Here is a 19,632-nt window from a genome sequence, read left to right as displayed (position 1 = left end):
AATTGCCGTCGGGTACGGCTAATTCGGAGACCACCGTGGCCATAGTTCTCGTCATCAAAAGAGCGCCGAAATGTAATCCAACGACGCCAGAGCGCCCGAGGAAACGATGATGATTATAACCGAACCGCTGCGTGCTTAGAGAATCGCACATCGACACGTTCTTAAGGACGAACGGAACGCATCGGCGTCGGTGTGAGACAGACGCGTGTCCTTGTTTCCTTAAATCGTCGTCGATGCTCGCGGCTACCGCCCGCGCCGTGGATACGTGCCGTGGACCGCATCAAAAATCGATTGTCTCGAAGCTTTCGCGAAAACGACGACGACAGGCGGGGGCGGCTGGATTTAAAGGTCTCGCGCGAAGTATATCTTTTTCGCGTTCCGAGCGCTCGCACACTTAGCGGGCTTACTTTTTCGCCTTCGCTCTCGAGCGTTGCCACGGTATCTACAAGAGGTGATCTCTCGCCGGTCGCTTCGGGCTTTTCCTGCGGCGTGGGTGCAAAAATCCGATTAGCGGAGAGCACCTCGGGCTCACAGCGTAGCGCGGCGGTTATAAGGGATGTATGTGTGTGTGCGTGTGTGTGTGCACGTCCGGGTCGGAAAGGGCGAGTGTGTTAGCGGCTAGAATGGATGTGGTATAATTCAGCCGGCCTCTCTCGTTCGTTCTCGCCCGTTCTGTTTCCCGAACTTCGGCGTGGCCGGAGAATTCCGCCGACACGCTCGCGCGTCGGCCTGACGAAAGTATGTTATTAATTTGTACAAACCACGTCGATTCGACGCGATCGACGTCACCACTCTCTCTCTCTCTCTCTCTCTCTCTCTCTCGGTGGATATTCCTCTTGTACGATAATCCCCTTTGCCAAGCCTCGCTTTCTCCATCCGCGAGAGCACGCGCTCTCCTCGGGCGCGCGCTTACTCGTCGAGGCGACGTCGATCGATAATGCCCTTATCAGACGGCGCGTGAGGGTCTTGTATCGCTCGCCGTAATGGCCGGGGGATCGATAAAACGGCATATCGTTGGATATTGCCGGGTTAATAATTAACATTAACGAGATAGGATCTCACACGCGAGCGGAGCGAAACTACCTCCGCGGATGATTGAATCGCGTGTGAAAGATGAGGGATTTTTTACGTCCATCTGTGTCCTCAGAAATAACGTTACACCTGCATATTTTTGCCGCTTGCTGTTGTCGTAAAACAATAGCGCGTGTAAAAACAGAAAGTTGTGGTATGTATGTTGGTAAACCTATAATCGATACAGAATATATATATATATATATATACGCACACACAGGCACACACATATTTAGTCACACGACGCGAGGAATATCTCGCGAGTATAACATTTCAAAGTGAACCTGTGCATCTCGCGCGATTTGTAGGATCCTCTTTGAATTTACAGTAAAAAGGCGGGATAATAGAGGCTCGTTTGTTTTTCTACGGGGAAAGAAGCGAGCGTTCTCCTCAGTGCTTTCCTCTCCGTTCTCGGATACGGCCACGGCCTGCCGGGAAATAGGATGAACGTAGGAAAATAGGAAATCGAAGACGCTCGATTTCATCTGCTATCGGTTGTTTCTGTTTTCCTCTTCACGGCGCACCTGTTCAGAGATTGGTAAGTAACGTTAGCACAGACCATTTCACGACGGCCACGGACGCCGCCGTCTCTTTTCCCGTCCTGCCGCCGACATGTCGCGTAAAATAGTTCCCCCTTTCGCGGTCGCGTGCTGCGACTCGTATCAAGATCACTTTTCGTATCTTCTCTCCTCGTTTTTAATTACTCTGAGCGAAAAGTTGCACTGCACGACAGTGTAATACCAACTGTTTCATATGTCGTCGACACACAAACTCCTCTTTAACTCTCAGTCCGTAATCATGCCGCAGTAAATATGAGACGAAAGTCAAGCCGCTTCACGGTGTCGTTCGCGGTACCGCAGCGGTAAATTGCACCGCGCCAGTTTCGCCAGTCGATTCTTGTGACAAGCTTAAACTTGGCCTCAACGTATCGATAAGTACTTGAAGTTTCCAATTTATCGTGCTCCGTAGATATTCGTCTCCCAGTTCGCAATCATCATTGGCGAGCAACGAGCGAAATTCGCAGAGAGAACGCGTGTGCGCGCGCGACACGCTCGGTTTCCACTTGCCGTACGCGTCATCATCACGAAGGGTGGGTCTGTGGGGGTGGTCTGGGGCGAGATGGGAATGATTGAAAGGCACGCGGCCGATTTCATTCACGTTCGGTTATCTTCTCTTATTCCGCCACCGTCGTCGACGCGCGGCAACGCGAAGATGGCTCGCCGCGGTAGGAATACGAAGAAAGCGGCGTTCCCGGATGACGAAGGTTATGCGAGGAGAATGAGAATCCCGCCGTGGTATTAGCTAGGGAATTTTCTATTTCAGATTCCGCGAATCCATTTTATCTTAAACTTCGTAATTCCATACTGCCTGCCCTGCCCCTCCCAGTCCCAGCCGCCGGCCGTTCTTCCCCTTCGAGGCACGAAGGAATTCACCCTCGCGACTTTTCTACCCCGCTGAGTATCCACCGCCCTCGACCTGTCTTCGTCGGCCGCCCTCGTGCCTCGCGGCGGGACGATGGACGTTTTTATATTTTTCCAGCGGGTAGCCGAGGTGGCCGCCGCCGCCGCCGACAACCCGGATTTTCCGCGCCCGCGATATTGGATAGCAAAAGTTAAAATCGCCTATATACTCGTGTACACGCGAGCGAAATAACGGTCGCTCGTTTATCTCGCGCGAGATCGCGCGATGCGGAAATGCTCTCCGTAGTCTGGGTGGTGCGCGCTCGCGCGAGGCGGTACAACGAGCCGGCAACTTTTTCTGTATTCCTGTAACGTCGATTGATATTAATCTCGCGATGCGCGCACAGCCGCGTATGTATATACGCGATATACCGGCGCGGCGAGTAAATTATTCGCAAACGCAATATAGCGCGTGTGACGGAGCGCGCGCGTGCAGCTCGCGAGCGATTGAAATCGGACGAGAAAGCGGTCTCAATCGTTTGCGAAATATCGCCGCGGTGTAATCCGCGGGGAAATAAGAAGAGAACGATTTGTCCGGTATTTCCGTGCTTCTCCTCACCGCCGAGATCATTCTCGCGGCGCGTAGCACACGCGAAGCAACTTTCCGCTCGGCGCCCGCTCGCGACTTCCGGACATGGAGGTGAAGTCGTGAGCTTAAACTCATTTGCGCCGCCGCTTTGCGACGGCGGCGGCGGAGATGCGAGGCCGGCTCGCGAACGAGGTAAATTCGGTAGTCCAGGAATGTCTAGGCTAGCCGCATCCCCGACGGAATAGCTGCGGCGCCGTCGCATTCTTGCCGCGGGCGGGCGCGCACCGTAGGCGCGGATAAAAAATATCATCGCTCCCGGGGAAGCGCAAAATCGCTCGCCATTATCCGGCGCCGCGCGCGTCGCAGCGGGACGCACGCGAGGACGAGCGTGCGTATGCGCGTGCAGCTGCGTTCGCACGCACTTTACACGCTCCGCGAACGAGCGGAGGCTATAATAGCCGGCAGTTGGACATTTCATTCGCGACATTACGTCCCTGACTTGAGTCGCTGCTCGCGAAGATCTCAGGGCATCGCGAATTGGATGTTCTCCATGCGGGATCGCGTACTCGTGCCGTGTATGGCACCCAGTATGGCGCCCTCGCCGGATGTGGGACTTGTTGTTTATTATTGTTGCATGAAATATTTTAGGATTATCAAACAATCCCGGCAGTCCCGGCTTCCGCCGACGGGGGGCGGGGGCGCGCGATAAACTCGTAAGTCGAATGAAATATCGAAGCGAGAACGGGGGAGTAAGCAAACACCACTCCCTCCATGTTCGCGTGTAACAATAGCTCAATGTTTTCATTGCTTTGCCGAAGAGTTCCGCCCTCCCTCGCGAAGAGCGGGACGCAGGGCCCTTTAAGATCTCAAGTTTCGGCAACATCCACGTTGGGAAACACTGGCCTTAGGTAGTGCATAAACATGACCAACGTAGTGGTTCGCTGTATTTACCCCGGCGTAGCGCGGAATTAATAACGCGGCTGATGCATATACAATAGCGGCGCACATACGCGCACGACTTTATCATTGTTATATTATACGAACTCCCAATAATTTATACCAGCCGTACTTCTGCACCGCGTCCGTACCGCACGCGCACGCACGGATAATGAGAGCCGTCTCGATTCTTTCAGCTCGTCACGCGCGCATTCAGCCGGTGCTGGTGGTGGTGGTGGTGGTGGTGGTGGTGGTGGTGGTGGTGGAATCGTTGGCAAAATGCACGGAGCGCGCGTTTATTTGCAAAAAGAGAGCCCTTTGATTGTAACTCAACTAATCGGCGGAATAGTTTTGTAAATAATCGAGTCAAAAGCCCGCCGATATACCCGAGATTATTTCTATCCTATGTTTATTAATGGTTAATAATAATAATTAATACGCGCGCGAACGCGCGTGTTTGCACAACCAGGAGTGAGTAATTAAACACTTAAACACGCTACTCGATATGCATGGCGTATCAAAAGTGTACCGACGCAAATTATAAACAAATAACTTAATGAAATAATAATGTTCCAGTTTGCCTCCCTCTCTCCCTCTTGCCCTCTCTTTCTCTCCCCCCTCCTCCCCCCCCCTCTCTCTCTCTCTCTCTCTCTCCAGATTTGAGTTGTGAAACTCGTATTTGCACGCGCGAAACTGTAAATTCGCGCCACCGTCGGTTTCCTTGTCGCTCCAAGTATTGCGCTCTCCTCTCGCATTCGCTTACGTCTGCTCGTACAAACGTTGAGTAATGGTCACATTAGAGCTCCCCCTCCCCTGCCGCTCAGTGACCCGCAGTTGCTCAATTTTCGCGGCACCGTTGTCACACCTTTCTGAACAATTACACGCCTGTGCGAGGTAAAGGCACGTCCATAGCACGCGCCGCCTCGCCTTAAGCCGGGTCACGGCGGATCCCCCACGCGATAATACTCCCCCACACAGCCGGCATTAACGCGCGCCTTTGCGGAAATTAATTTCCGCCGCAGCGTTATTGTCAAAATTCTCGCGAGGAGGTACGCGCGCGCATTTTGGGAGAACCAAAATGGGAGGGAGGGGGGGCGCCGTTCTGTCTTCCCTCCGGTCGTGATCCAGCACGCCGGCGCGCCGCGCCGGCACACGCTCGTTACAAAGGAGACGCTTCGTTCCGTCGTATGTATACTCTCGCGTAATCATCCCAGCCGGCGGACGCTTGTGCCTTGCCTCCCTTGAGGTGGCGAAAGTTTACTTGTGTTTTTGCGCGCATCTTCCGCGGCGCGAAGCGAGCGTGATGCATGAGTGGAGTTAGCAACGCGCGACGGCGACCACGTCGTCCGACGATGAATCCGAGACGCCGAGACAATTCCCGAGACTACGAGGAAGCGCGAGAAGTTCACTCGGCGAACACAGCGAGAGAGAGAGAGAGAGAGAGAGAGAGAGAGAGGAGGGGAGAAAAACCGCGAGAGATCGACGGCGTGTTACGACGCGTTTTACGCATTTCCATTCGCTCGTCTCTCGGGTCGTGTTAATTGGCCTGTTTCAATGAAGCTTCGTTCGCCGGCGCGCGATAAAACGCTTCACGCTAACGATTAATCGAGACGGCTTCTTACATACTAATTCCCCGTGCTCGTCCCGTACGTCACCGTCGCCGACGTTATCGCGCGCGTACGCGCTCGGCGGGAAGGTCGCCGCACAGAGCAAACGATTCCTTCATTTGCTCGCAGGAGCACGCGGAAACGCTCTCTCGTCCCGAAGTCCGCAGACGCGCGCCCGAGACAGGACCAGAGGGGGCGCAAAGGGAACGGTAACGAGAGGGTGACGTCGTCCTCGGTGTGTACAGGACTCGGCAGCGGCTGCGACAGAACCCCCTCGAACTTCCACCCCCGGCGACGTAATTGAATCACGCTACGGGCCGTCGAGGCGTAAAACGTGGATTAAATACGATGCATACGTAGTACCGAACCATGTTCTGGAGGGCTGGTTGCGCCGGTTCGCGAAACGAGAGGGTGGCAGCGACCCCGCCGACGCCGACGCCGCCGCCGCCGCCACATCGCTGAGTATACTCCAAATATACGCGTATCCCGACCGGCGCACACCGTCGCGGTTATTTTGTGCATTTGCAATCCTTTGACGAGTAATCCGCGGGGGATTGTCGATCGGGCTGGCTAGCTGGATAGGAAGCGGCAGCCAGTCGGTAACCATCGCGATCTTTCGTACGGAACCCGCTAAAATTTGCAGCAGGCGAACGAGAAAACGCGGACACGACGGGGGGGAGATCCGTTTTACTTGGCCGTCCTAAAATCTATTTATAACGTAACCGAGTCTGTTTTTAGCCAACGGCCTTTGACGGCGGGCGTCGCGTTTATCTTCTCGAGCGTGTCGGTGATTATGTGGACACTGCACGTCGATCGGGGAACGTGTGTACGTTTCCTCGAAATCTGCCAAAATCGGCGCAGGCTTGACGCGCGACTGCTCTCTCTCTCTCTCTCTCTCTCTCTCTCTCTTTCTCTCTCTCTGTCTGTCTCTCTCTCTCTCGATAGAGAGACTATCGCCGAACGTTCATCGCTGTTAGGTAGCGCCGTTGCTCCTGTTCTATTTTCCACTCGCCTTTCGGAAGCCTCAATTTCGTTCGGCCATATCGCATCCCGGCGAAAGCGGCGGATCACGGTGAGCGCAGAGAAAGGAAGCCGATAGGAAATTGCGGACACGCGAGAGACAGAGGACACGAGACGACGATGAGAGCAAGGAACCCTGATGAAAGGGCGGGATCGGGATTCGGTTGTACAAATCGAATCGCTTTCACGGCACTTGAGCTTTAACATTTCCCTTTACCGTCCGACATGAAATGATACACTCGAGAGTTTTTCATTTCACCGGCTTATCTTATCGAATGCGCTTTACTTAGACCCGCTCTCGAGCAACTTCGAAAGGTATATCGTGTAATTCAAAGGGAATCGCTGAAACATTACGACATACAGAGAGAATCAAGAGCCCGTTCATAAATACTTGATTTAGTGCATGAAATAGTTACACGTATATAACTATCTTCTGCGGGAAACTGGATAGCCACGGTGCGCACGGAAATTAACGTGGAGAATGACAAGTAATTCTTTCCCTCTTAAGCCCTCACGCTAATTCCTCGGTCTAATTTCTCTCCTGCTGAAAAATCAATTGTCCCAAATCCCAAAGTTCCGGTCTCGCAATTTTGAACACCGCACACCTCGTGGAAGATTAATGTTGAGCGACTAATTTTCCCCTCCTGAAAATGAATCTTTCCAAATCCCGAACTTTATAATGAGCTTCGCTCTGTATCGCGCAACAACGTTCTGCCTCGCGTTTTTTCAGCATCGCGTTTCCGACGCGAGAGGATTGACGCTTGTCCCGCTTATTATAGCCCGCGAAATTCCTCGGGCGTCGGGGCGTCTTCACCTGGAGGATGTTTACGATATTTATGAATGTCGGTGCTATTTTTGGAGGACCTCAAGGATGAAAGAAAAACCATCAATCTCGGTGGCCCAGTTTCGGCTCGTAGGGGGCGGCGCTAACCGAGCGACTCGAGGACTCGAGAATCTCTCTCTCTCTCTCTCTCTCTCTCTCTCTCCGTCCGATGCCGTTTATGAGCGAACTGTTCTCAAACTGTTTTGTAAGAAAGATAAATAGGAGCTTTTGATAAAACTCGCCTGACACACCCGGGCCCGAAGCATTGAATTTCATTATCGTGCGAGTCCTGATTTATCGTTCGCGCGTCCGCCTTGCTCTCAGACCCGTCCTCTCCTCTTCCTCCTCCTCCTCCTCCTCCTCGTCCACCTCCTCCCTCTCTCGCGGCTCTTATAGCGAGCCTGTCGGCGATCTGTTTCGCGAAACGCGATAACAAATTGTAGAAGGTTTACGTGTCCGAGGGCGTCTCGGGCAAAACCGCCCCCGCCGCGCCGCCGTTGGCGACGCGACGAGAATTGCAGCACTCGCATGGCATTTTTCAGTCTGCGGTCGCTGGGCTAGCTTTTCGGATTCTCCCGCGCCGTTGCTTTTTTCGCCATTTTCCAAAATTTCAGACCGCGAGCCGAGCCCCCCCATCAGATGCAATTGCCGTGAGAGCCGGCGGCGTACATTCGCGCGCGTTGAATAATCAAACGAAAAAATTGGCTCGCCGTAAACGTTCGTAGGATGGCCGCGCGACCGACCGCCGTTATCCTCCCAGCGCAAAATCCCTCCTTTCCCGCCGCCCCATCCGTGCATCTTCCGGCGTTTTCTCATAGCCTGTCATAAAACTTTCATAACTTTCGGTATTTCCACGAGCAGCCTTTTGCCAGTCCGCTCGTGCGAGTCGCTGGATACGACGACCCCTCTTCCCGTCGTTCTTCCCTCAAGTAAGGGAGCGCGAAGCGGGAAGGATGAACGGGACGTGTCGGGAGTAAAAATATCAGCCGGTTAACTTCTTACCGGGCTATACCGCAACCGAAGAGCCGTAATTTGAATGCCTCTTTCGGAAGCCGCCAGGTATCGACGAGAGAATTGGACTTTAACTAGCTCGTCGTCCCAACATTGTAAATCCGGCGGATCGGAGGGGGCGCGGTCGTCCGTCAGAGTTGGCGCTGATTATATCGATTATATCCGCGGCTTCGCGTGAACGGACCGCTGCTTTTTTTTTTTTTTTTTGCAGCAAAACCCTATCCTAATTAAAATTTTTAATTGTAATGCGCACCTATATATCGCGCAGCCCGTTATTCCGCAGCGCCGGGATTTTTCAGATATTAACTTCGCTGGCGGAACGTGAACGCACGAGCCGAGTCGCGCCGCCGCCCGCGGCGCAGAGTGCTTCATAAATTCCCAAATAGCCGCCAACAATTCGTGCCATTGGGCGCGGTGCGCAGCGCAGTGCAGCGCAACGCGCCGCTAATCATTCCAAACGCACCGGCTACACCGTCAACGGACAAATATTCCGGTTAAGCGCTCGTCACACCGTCGAGCCGACAATGACGTCCTGATCGCTCGCGATGCGCCGAGAGTGCCGCTTAATGTGCCACACTCGGATGACGCCGTTTAATCGCCGTGCGGGCGCGTGCGGGCGAGTTTTGCAGTCCGCTGCGAAATGCCGAAGGCATCGCGCGTCTCACTTTCGGCAAGACATCGCGAGCCATCGGGCGAATGTACTAATGAAACCTATCGCTGATCGCGGCATCGAGCGTTATCGAGCCGTTATATTTCTCGAACGAAAGCGAAGCGGAGGGGGAAACATTGTGTGCGCGGCGGGTCTCTCGAAAGGGATGAAAGGTGATCCAAACCGACAAAGCGTAAAGTTGGATCGAATGGCCGTGGTATACGGTTTCTGTCGTTACTGTTGCAACTGCCGTAATACCGCGCTCCTGCAGCTGTAGCAGTCGCCGTCTCGCAGCCCATTAAATAACTTCGTGTCTCGAATATCGAAATGGAGCCGTTGGTCGGGGCGGTCGGAGTCTGATCGTTTCGGTCGCGTATTCTCTCGTACAGCGAGAAACTGCGGCTCTCGCGCGCTCGCTCGCTCGTTCTTATAACGATGTTTGTAGCTTTAAACTAGCCGATAAATTAATATTTTGCGCGTGAGTGTATGTGAAGCACGGTTGCGCGGCAAATTATGTCTCCGATCTCCTCTCCTCCGGAGGTCTCAATCCCGGCTGACTCACGGTCGTTTTAGCTCGCGTTAGTCGATCGAGTATATCGTTATTATTGCCGTTTACATAACGATCGCACTTCCACATCGGTTGTGAGGGGCGGCAAGGTGCGAAGGTAAAACACGAGAACGAAAATAGCCGGGAACCCGAGGATAATGTTTTAAGATTTTTACGCTTGTTCGGCCTGGCCGCTTATTTTCGTTTCATTATCAGAGCGAAATGAGAGAGCGCGCCGACGTTTTATCGCTGAAGCGAGTCTCCGGCGATTGTGAAAATACGGACGACGGTTAATAACTCCGAAAGAGATCTCGTTTCCCTGAATTAATTCCGATGCGGCGCGCCCGTCACTTCGCCCGCTTAAAATTAAATCATTACGCGTGAACATATAGTGTACAAAAGAAGAACACGTGGGGGTCATTCGCCGCTTAATTAGCGCTTTTTCACTCAGCGACGTAGCTTATTGCGCCCGGCCCTTAGTCTCAAGGGACGATATCACGCGAGTATCGCATTACAGCGCGGTTCGTTTCGCGGCATTGTATCATATATTTTGCGATCTCGACTCGCGTCCGACTTGTCCGGTCCATGCGAACTCGAATACTCGCGTGTGTCGTCGCGAGCAGCGATCATTCCCCCTCCCCCTCCCTCTCCACCCTAGCTTCCACCGTAGCTTCGTTATTTCGACGATCGATTCGGAAATTCGAATCGCCGCGACGTCGCGCGCTATCTTAAAAGTTAGCCGCCGCTGACCACGAAATGAGGAGTTGCAATCGAAGAGAGCTTGGCGATTTACCGCAGTAATTACCAAAATTACTGCGCCACATAATGACGGTAATTATCGCCGTAATTCGTGGTAATTGCCGCGGCAATTACTGGACTGAAATCCCGAAGACCGGCGGAAAGGCCGGCAGGTGGTTGCGTCGACGTTGGTGATCGTCTTTCCTGCCTTGTCGCTTCGATTTCTCCGCGCGTCTTCCGTTCATTATCGAACTCGCTCGATGGGAGCAAATATATGGAAGGTTTATTAGCCTCATTTGCGAAATTAATCAGAAGATACCGGTCCCCTTGCGCTGTCCTTGCAGCTCCGCTGCAAAAATCTGATTGACCCTTTCGAAAGTTGACCGTTTAACCTCCCGAGCCTCCCCCCCCCTCCCCTCGACGACTTCCCTGTCGCAATTTCACGATGTCTCAACGGTCGCTATTGTTAATTCTGTTGCAGGTCTGAATCGAGCGGAGGAGCTACTTCTGGCGTGCGGTGAGTTATTTGTCAATTCATTCATTTATGCGCGACGAAAAGCGGAACTGCCGTTCATGATTCGCAATTTGGCTTTCAATGCGCCTTCCGCGTTTCTGAATCGGCGGGAAAGCCGATAGAAAAACGAAAATGTCTCTTTCAAATGGGCGCGAGCGACAGGCCTTGAGGCCTTGGAGACCGCGTATTCAGACGCGCGGCGCATCCTCCGCCGGCTACCCGGGACCGAAATCGCCGTCCTCTTTCTCTCCCTAATGACTCGCGAAAAATTTCAATGCCTCCCAACGGCTCGTCTTTTCATGTCGAATAATAAATGACGGCGAACGCGCGGCTGATGAGACGTCGAAAACGCTACGCGAATCGACTATCACGTCGGTCGCTTCTGGCAACCGGGACGATTTTGTATATTCATCATTTTGTGAAAAATATCACTTTCTCTCTCTCTCTCTCTCTCTCTCTCTCTCTCTCTCTCTCTCTCTTCCTCGGCGAAGTCTCGCGACGCAAAGTCTCCCGGGTCGCTGGCGCGAGGACGTTTGAAGACGTTCGTCAAAGCTTGTCACGTGGACAACGTGTCAACCAAATCTAATCTCCCTTTCTCCAGCCATGTCCCGTCTTTAATTTTGCCGCTCGCGAAAATGAGTTTGTAAATTTCTTTATTTCTTTATTTAAAAGTGATGAGTTTGTAAATTGATGGAAGTTTGCGACGTAACAAAGTCCTGAATTCTTGAAATTTCTTTGTCCCACTTGGAGCCAATGGGAACGGAACCTCGTGGATGCGTCTAGTCTTGCGAGATGATAAATTTCTACCCAACATCGCTCAAAAGCAATTCTACATTCCAGTGAATAATCAGTCTATAACGAGCTAGTAACGAGCTAGAAAATGTAATCTAGCCTGTACCAGCTAGGTATTGGCTTTTGACTCAAGTTGGTTAGTTTCTACTCGAATATTCGTGCTACCGTGACAGTTACGTTACATATATACACATATATACTATACACACACACACACACGCGCGCAGGACGTTTCACGAGAAAATAAACCGAAACTATACGGAGCAAAATACTTTTTGCAGCTGCGCTTTGGGGAAAATCGTGTTTAAAAATTTATCAAGTAAACGTGCTCTTGACTAAGTCTCGTCTTCATGGGTCTCAACTTGAGAAACTTCTCTGCCCGTTCGTGCCACACAACGTACATAGGCGCGGACGCATTACCGTATCTCCGAGTCGAAATTTGGTTGCACGTCAACACTTCAGGAGCCGTCGAACTCGGGGAATCTCGCACAAATTATCGTCTCATCTTGACGCTACAAACGGTTACTTTATGCCGAGATTATACTTCAGCATTGCGCTGATTGCTTCATACATGTAGACGCGCAGCTTTGCGCGAGAAGGAAATCTCATCGTCCTTCTCCAATTTATCATCCATCTCCCCCACGAGATGGGGTAACCTATTGATCCGCATACCGCGTCTCACGGTAACGAAATTACGCTGCAACGGCAGAGAATTACTCGCCGCCGTTCCGTTTTCGCCGTTTTTTCCGCGACGTGTGCCGAACGATCGACCGTCCGCGATGTTTCCTCCGAGAAACACGCGGCCGCGCAGTCGCCATGCCGGCTGACCCCAGCTGACCGATCGGTGTCTACCGCGAGCGCTGAAACTTTCCTGAAATTGAGACCGATAGCGCGATATTTATTTCGGTTTCCGATCCCCGAAACGGATCTACCTACGTATAGAGGAAAGGGGGATTCGTCGGCGCCAACGACGACGTAGTCCGTGAGCCATCCCCGGCTCCCCGCGAGACGGATCGCCGTCCTGGGATCGCGTCGTGGAATGGCAGCCCGCAAACTTGCCTTTCCGCCGGGTATCGATTTTCGAGCTAATAAAGTTTGTATAGGTGCGCGAAAGTTGCGCGTCCCGCGGTCGACCGTTCCTCGCACGGCGCGAACTTTTCGCGAAACTTGATTCGCACGAGCGCGCGCCAACGAATTCAGCCCGAACGTTAATTCTCTCTCTCTCTCTCTCTCTCTCTCTCTCTCTCTCTCTTTCGCTTCTTTCGCCTCGTCTCGCGGAGAATGAGTAATGATCCATGGTCTCGGCGGGATCCTATCGGCGTCAGGCCTGCGCCACGCGCGCAATGGAACACGCGGCTAGTTTCTACGACCGAGTCGCGCGACTTGCGCGACGTTTAATGAAAGCCATTGTTCGCCCGGTTTCAACTTGAAGCTCGGAAATTCCCGCGCGCGGCCTCGCAGTCGCCTGAATTTCAAGCAGTGCGCAACTCGCCGCCGCGGAATTTATTGTCATCAGTTTTGCAGCGTGTTCTCCGCTGACAAATTAGACATATTTATACAACACGCCGCGCGAGCTGACTCGCGGGAAAAAACAAAGCGCTCGGTTTATGGCGCGGAAGTTCGCGGCCGACGCGATGAAGTTGCCGCGTGATTTCGATCGCTTAATTGGACGTGAGCTCGGCGATTCGTCCGGCGAACAACGATATTTTTCGCGTTCGTCCCCAAATGTTGCATTTCCCGCGATTGTCGTATAAACGTAATAATCTCCGACGCGCCACGCCGAATTATTGTCCGCCGCTCGCGCTCGACATACCGAATTCATTCGGACAATTCGTTTTTTATTACGCTCGCGCGTTATTATTCTCATTTCGCGGCGGGCAAACACCGTACTGTCCCATCCCTCGCCTCGCCCGTCTCGCAGGGAGGCTCTCGCATCCCCCAACGTCGGGTTTTAATCGTCGCGCATATGCGAAAAAGAGAAAAGATCGCTCGCGTTATTATTTTCCTGTTCGGCGAAGCGATCGCCTCTCTCTCTCTCTCTCTCTCTCTCTCTTGTCGTCGCTGCCGCGACGTTATCCCCGAAATTGCGGTGCGTGCATACGTCTCGCGTGCGTCGGGTCCCACGTGCGCGTTTTCCCAGATGCACACGCACGCACGCACGTGTGGTTTTCTATGAAGTCGGTTTCTATGAAGTCGAGCGCCGCCGCGTCGGCTTTTCGCGCGGATTATCCCAACGCAATCCGCGCGCGGGAACCGCCGAGTATCCCAGTGCGAGTGACTGAAAACCGACTATTACGGCATCGGCTCGGGAACGTCGCGCGAGAGGGCTAACGTGCTCGGCACGCAAAGTGAAAACACCGGTATAAGCAGCGCCCGGTGACTTTCCGCTCCACGCTGACGATAAATAAAACATGTCGCCTGATGCTGAAAAACGCGCGATTGACGGCGGACGAGAATCTCGTCCTTCCCCCTTTCGCCCTCTCTCTCTCTCTCTCTCTCTCTCTCTCTCTTCTCCAGCCATTCCAAAGTACTCGCGCGTGCGGGAGTATTCATCACACAACGATGCCGTGCGCCAAATGAATTACGAAGAGATTTCCTCCTACGCGACCGTCCCGGTGCGCTCTGGAACCGGATATGCATAACGCACGAATGATCGAGTTAACCTTTTAATCGCATTTTTTCCATCCGCGTGCTCGGAACGAGCGTAATAATTTGTTGATTTTGGCGCGAGTCGTTGCGGAACGATAACCAATTAACGCTGGATATATCGCGTCGGCTGTAATACCGGATGAGATTACGTGTGACGCGCGCGCACAGAGGCAAAGCCATGCGATGCGCGCGATGCGCGCATTCGGTAAGTACGGCAGCGCGCCGCGCTCTCTTGACAGTTTTTACCCAGAGTACTCGGCATCGAAATGTAAAATTCAGCTGGCACGGCTGGATTTTGCGCGCGAGGTGAGCACGCCCGCGTTTGTGTAATATTAATTGCTATTAATTGGTATAAATATTATTACGCCGTAATAATCGCTTGATTATTCATCATTTGTGCGCGCCCATTAGTCGCGAAAGAGTCGCGCATAGAGTGCACCGGCGCGTATAAATAATAAAACGTGATATGCATTCGCGTGCTGAATAGCGGGAGTTTGCCCGTCGCCGTTATAGAATTAGCGCGAGATTACTTGCGCGGATATCCATAGCGAGACGACGCGCCCCTTTCACGGGGGATTCGCGACGCGAAAGGAGCGGTAAACTTGACGCGCGAACAACGCGTATTTTCGCTCTGCGGGCTTTCGCAGAATTTTCATCTCAGGCCTGACGAGAAATAGAGAGAGAGAGAGAGAGAGAGAGAGAGACACAGAGAGAGGAGAGCTCGCGCTCGCATCGGAGCGGCTCGAAAAATAGTTTGCACGCCGGTTACCTTCATTTTCTCATTTGCGCGGTTACGTCGCTGCCTTGCTCGCGCGCGTTTCAATGACAAAGTTATTAAATTCCTCTCAATAGTGCTTTTCGCGTGAATGACCATTATTCATTGAAGATTTATTCTGCTCTCCCATTGAGATGCACTGCTGCACGTATATCGATTCTCGACAATAGAGCGGACTGAATTCGTTCGAGATTATAGGGGTTCGTAATAATAGTACTATCACACTTTATAAATACGCGCTTACACACACGTGCATATAAATACATACATACATACACACATATGTTACTCACGAGCGATCGCGTTGCTGAACTGTACACACACATACACGCGCGAGAAGGCCTTGTGTTTAGATTTATTTAGAATAAAATTATTTTCTCACTGCATACGCAACACCGTGTTGCGCGCGAAATTTTACGCGAGATTGAGCATGAAGAGAGAGAGAGAGAGAGAGAGAGTGAGAGAGAGAGAGTGAGAGAGAGAGAGAGAGAGAGAGAAAGGGGAAGGGGGGAGAAAGAAGAATTGTGCCAGGAATAGGCAAGTGGCGGGCACAGTCGTAATTCATCAGCATTAAAAGAATGTGGGCAAACTTTTATCGGAGTTGTTGACATGTTCGACCGCCGACTGAACGGGTAAATACGGTACACCAGTGACAAGGCCGTGTCAATGAACTCTGCAAAAAGACACGGGGATAGTGGGAGCGGAAACTTTTCTCGAGTGATTCGTGAAAGCGGGAATAAATGACGGCGCGCAATTTCAGAGGAGGGGTTACGTGGGTGGCAGTGCGCGCGTATAGGACGTGTCAAAAGTAATGGTCGGCGTCTGTCAAACGGCGACGGTGTCGAACGTCGCGTGAAACGAACGAATGAACGAACGAACGGACTGAATAAACGACGACGACGACGACGACGACGACGACGACGACGACGACGACGACGACCACGTCTATCCTGTGATTTTAAGCGTCACTCACGTCGGCGCGCACTCGTGACAATACGGCGTCTACGTTCCCCGCCGTAGCATTTCCATCCAGCTCGTAAGCTCGAAGCGAGCCGAAGCGCCGAGAGCGAACGGGAGAAATACGTATTTTTCAATTTGGCGCGATGTCTCGATCGGCGAGTGCCGAGGAGATTTCGCGCTCGCAGAGAATTTTTCCTTCGGATATTACGGCGGAATACAGCTCAGTGAAATAACGACTGCGATTTACGCGTCTCCGACTACGCGTGCGCTTTAGCCACCTTTGGGCGAAGAGACGATGCAAATATTTTTCTTAAAACTTCGCCGGCCGTTTCGAAGCCGGCAGTCGACATGGATCGGACCGTAAACGGAGGCTCGCGTTGACAATTGCGGGAAATATAGAAAGACATTCAATATGGCCGGGACTCTGCCAGTTTCCGGGTCTCTTGCGCGCAGTTTGTTCGAATATCAAGTTTCATGGGAATTTGTCAGTTATTTATCGCCGATATTCATTATATATTTATTATATATTTATTTACTTGCAATCTCTGCAGAGGTTAATATTTGATTAATATCAAACTCACGTGTATCTGCCGGAAACTGGCAGAGCGCCGACCGCTTCGCGTTTTATCTGGCAACTCGCACTTTTCCACGACGCATTCGTCGATACGACGAAAATGAGCGATCGTACAATCGCGACGAGGCGCGATGAAACTTTGCATCACACGTATATTAAACGTTGTTTCGCCGGATCGCGCGAGAAAGAACAGTCTTTCGGCGATCCTTCGAGGGAGCAAACACCAGCAAGCGGTTATTATCGATAATCGATCCCGTCTCGGCGCGTTCTGCAGCGCAAATTCATTTCTTACTCGGCTCGATGCAAGCGCGAGTGATATTTCAACGTTGCGTGGGGGTGGGGGAGGGGGGAAGCATCGGGGTGGGCGCTGCGGCCAACGTAACGATTGATTGGCTCCTCTCAAACGCGGCCAGCACATGTTTGCGAGTTTCGCGCATATCGAGTAATCTTGGTGTGAGTTCTACCGGAAGGAAGCGTCTTGTCCCCGGGGTACGGAGCGCCCAGTTTCCAATTAAGGTCTGATTACAGTAAATACGCCGACGTGACGAGAGCAATAGCGCAGCGGCGCTCGCCTCCGAGAGGCGTTTGAACAAGAGAGGAGGAGGAGGGGGGCCGTCGACGACGTGGCCGTCCGATACCCGTCCGCGCCCCGTTGTTTATTTCGCGCGCACGCGGAAATCGACGTGATCACGGGAAGCTCTTAATTCTCAGGAAACGAACCCGGCCGCGCCGAACATCGCGTCTCGTTTACGTTCGCGGGTAAACGAGATCTCTGTTTGCATCCGCGTCTACATTTGTGCGCGGCCAGCGTAACGACGTTTTAATCGGATAGCGATTCGAGGATCCGTCAGTTTCGCATCGTACGACGATGCGAATCGTTATGTTCGTGCGAGCGCGTCTTCCAACGAATCGTAATCGGCCGAACGCGGCCGAGGATAAATTCTCGCCGAGCAACGACGAGGACGAGGACGAGGACGTGACACTTGAACTTACGCATTCCAGGCGCACTGCGCGCAACGCAGTTGCTGTCCGTCCCGTAATCGGATTGAACTTTTTGTCGCATCGCGCTGCTTTGATTTTCGTTGCAGGCCACGCAGGGTCCCTTTGATCCCTGCCGAAACGGCCGTCGTAACGAACGGATTAACCCGACTTAATACGAAATTGACAAAGGCGCTCGCTTAAACTATTATCGAGAGAGAGAGAGAGAGAGAGAGAGAGAGAGAGAGCCGTGGTTTCCGATCTCTTTATCGCTTTAGCGCGCATTACGTTTGTCGAATTATCAATCATATTCCCACGCCGGTAACAATCGTACCCCGCTGCATTCGGTGAGCGCGCAATCCTCGCGCAACAGCGTTACAAAGCGATTTGCGAGCGCGCGCGGACGCGCAATTCACACGAATATTCGGCATCTCCGAGCGGAGCATATTTTCCTGCCGCGTGTGTTATATATATATATATATATGTATGTACACACACACACATGCACATACATGGTTTAATCGATTTCCGAACACAACACCATACGTATCGCGCAGCGCGCGCACGCAAGCGCGTTTGCGCTACCGTGTCCCATAACCCCGGCGCGCTTGTTTTATTTTCATTTTTATTTCAATCGTCGACGGCGAAATGTAGCTGGTCGGTATGAAGGGGGAGAGAGGGAGAGAGAGACGTGATACACTCGATGCGATATCGAGCCACTGTAGTCTTTTAATAGCTGTTTCTCTTAATTCATTTGCTTCAACAACTTCGGCTGCAAGCGATGAGAACGCGCGTTTTGAAAGCTGTCGTTGATGCACGATGCACTTAAATGTAGTACCGGGGAAGCGGAGAGATCTATGGTATCGCGACTTGAATATTTCATGATGCGAGTATATTTTTGTGCACTTTTAGCGCTCCGATAGGAATGTCTCCTTTTCCTCTCGCTTTCCCCCTCACCTATCTCTCTCTCTCTCTCTTTCTCACATGCGCGTAGAAATGTTTCCAAATCGATAGTTGTATCGGTACTCGGTGAACGTTGCCGAAAACAGGAGCGTGAGATTTAAATTGTATTGTAATCGACGCGTGACCCCTGCGGCAAAGATGGCCAGCGTCGCACTTATTAGAGACTGGCGTTTCGACGGAAACAATCTAATTGTAACCGTAACGCGACGTAAAATCGATTTCGTTGTTACGGGGTGGTACCTTTTTTCAATTTTTCTTCTTTTTTGTGGAAAACCTCGTCGCTTTTCCTCTCCCTCCCTCCCTCTCTCTCTCTCTCTCTCTCTCTCTCTCTCTCGTCCTCTCTCGTCCTCTCTCCCCGTCTCATTCGCACCTCCAGAATTGATACTCGACGTTGGATCGACGCGAGTAATAACATTTGCATGCACCACGCGCGTGTGAACGAGAAAACGTAACTAAATTACAAAGTTTATGCCCCTGCATTTTCCAGGACGCGCAGGACAAATTGCTACGCCGAAACATGTTACCGCCGCGAAAGTGAATTAACATTTCGGGACTTTTCTTGTCTCGCTAACCGAGCACCGGTTGCTGCGCGACGTTTTGCGACACCCGCAGCGATTAAACCGAAAATGACGGTGTGTCCTGTAAGACACGCTTCTGCCGCGAAACATCAGTTTGCGATCTCTCTCTCTCTCTCCCTCTCTCTCTCTCTCTCTCTCTCTCTCGCATTCTCGTACTCGAAATGCGCGCATTCTCGAATGCTTGTGATTCATGAGAAAATTATATCTACAATTTGATATCGTATTTACGGGCACTTGTATACGCGACGAGATGATGAATATTAAAACCCCCCCCCAGCCCACTCCCCGCGCTCGCATGCATTTTCTCGCCGGGCCGCACTGCGTAATGGCGTTCCTTCCTTTCGGGAAGGCATACAAAACCGCGTCACGCGAAAATCCATCGCGCCTGGGAATCATCACGTGCGTGTTTCCTCTCGCGAGCATTTAACCGCGCACGTCGTTTGCATGCATCGTCAAAA

General features: G+C 52.3%; 1 protein-coding gene across 2 annotated transcripts in view; it reads left to right on the top strand.

Annotated features, from left to right (window-relative positions):
- The first annotated feature begins 10,872 nt into the window (after positions 1–10,872).
- The window catches only part of LOC105186304 (protein turtle), a 157,636-nt gene continuing 148,876 nt past the window's right edge, over positions 10,873–19,632 (top strand). For both annotated transcript variants that reach the window (XM_011146396.3, XM_025304171.1), the window contains exon 1: positions 10,873–10,908. The gene's annotated coding sequence lies outside the window, so the exon portion shown is untranslated. The remainder of the gene's footprint in view (positions 10,909–19,632) is intronic.

The sequence above is a fragment of the Harpegnathos saltator genome, unplaced genomic scaffold, assembly GCF_003227715.2.
Source record: "Harpegnathos saltator strain DR-91 unplaced genomic scaffold, Hsal_v8.6 scaffold594, whole genome shotgun sequence".
NCBI lineage: Eukaryota > Metazoa > Arthropoda > Insecta > Hymenoptera > Formicidae > Harpegnathos > Harpegnathos saltator.
The sequence above is the reverse complement of the archived record's forward strand: the minus strand, read 5'-3'. Positions and strand labels throughout refer to the sequence as shown.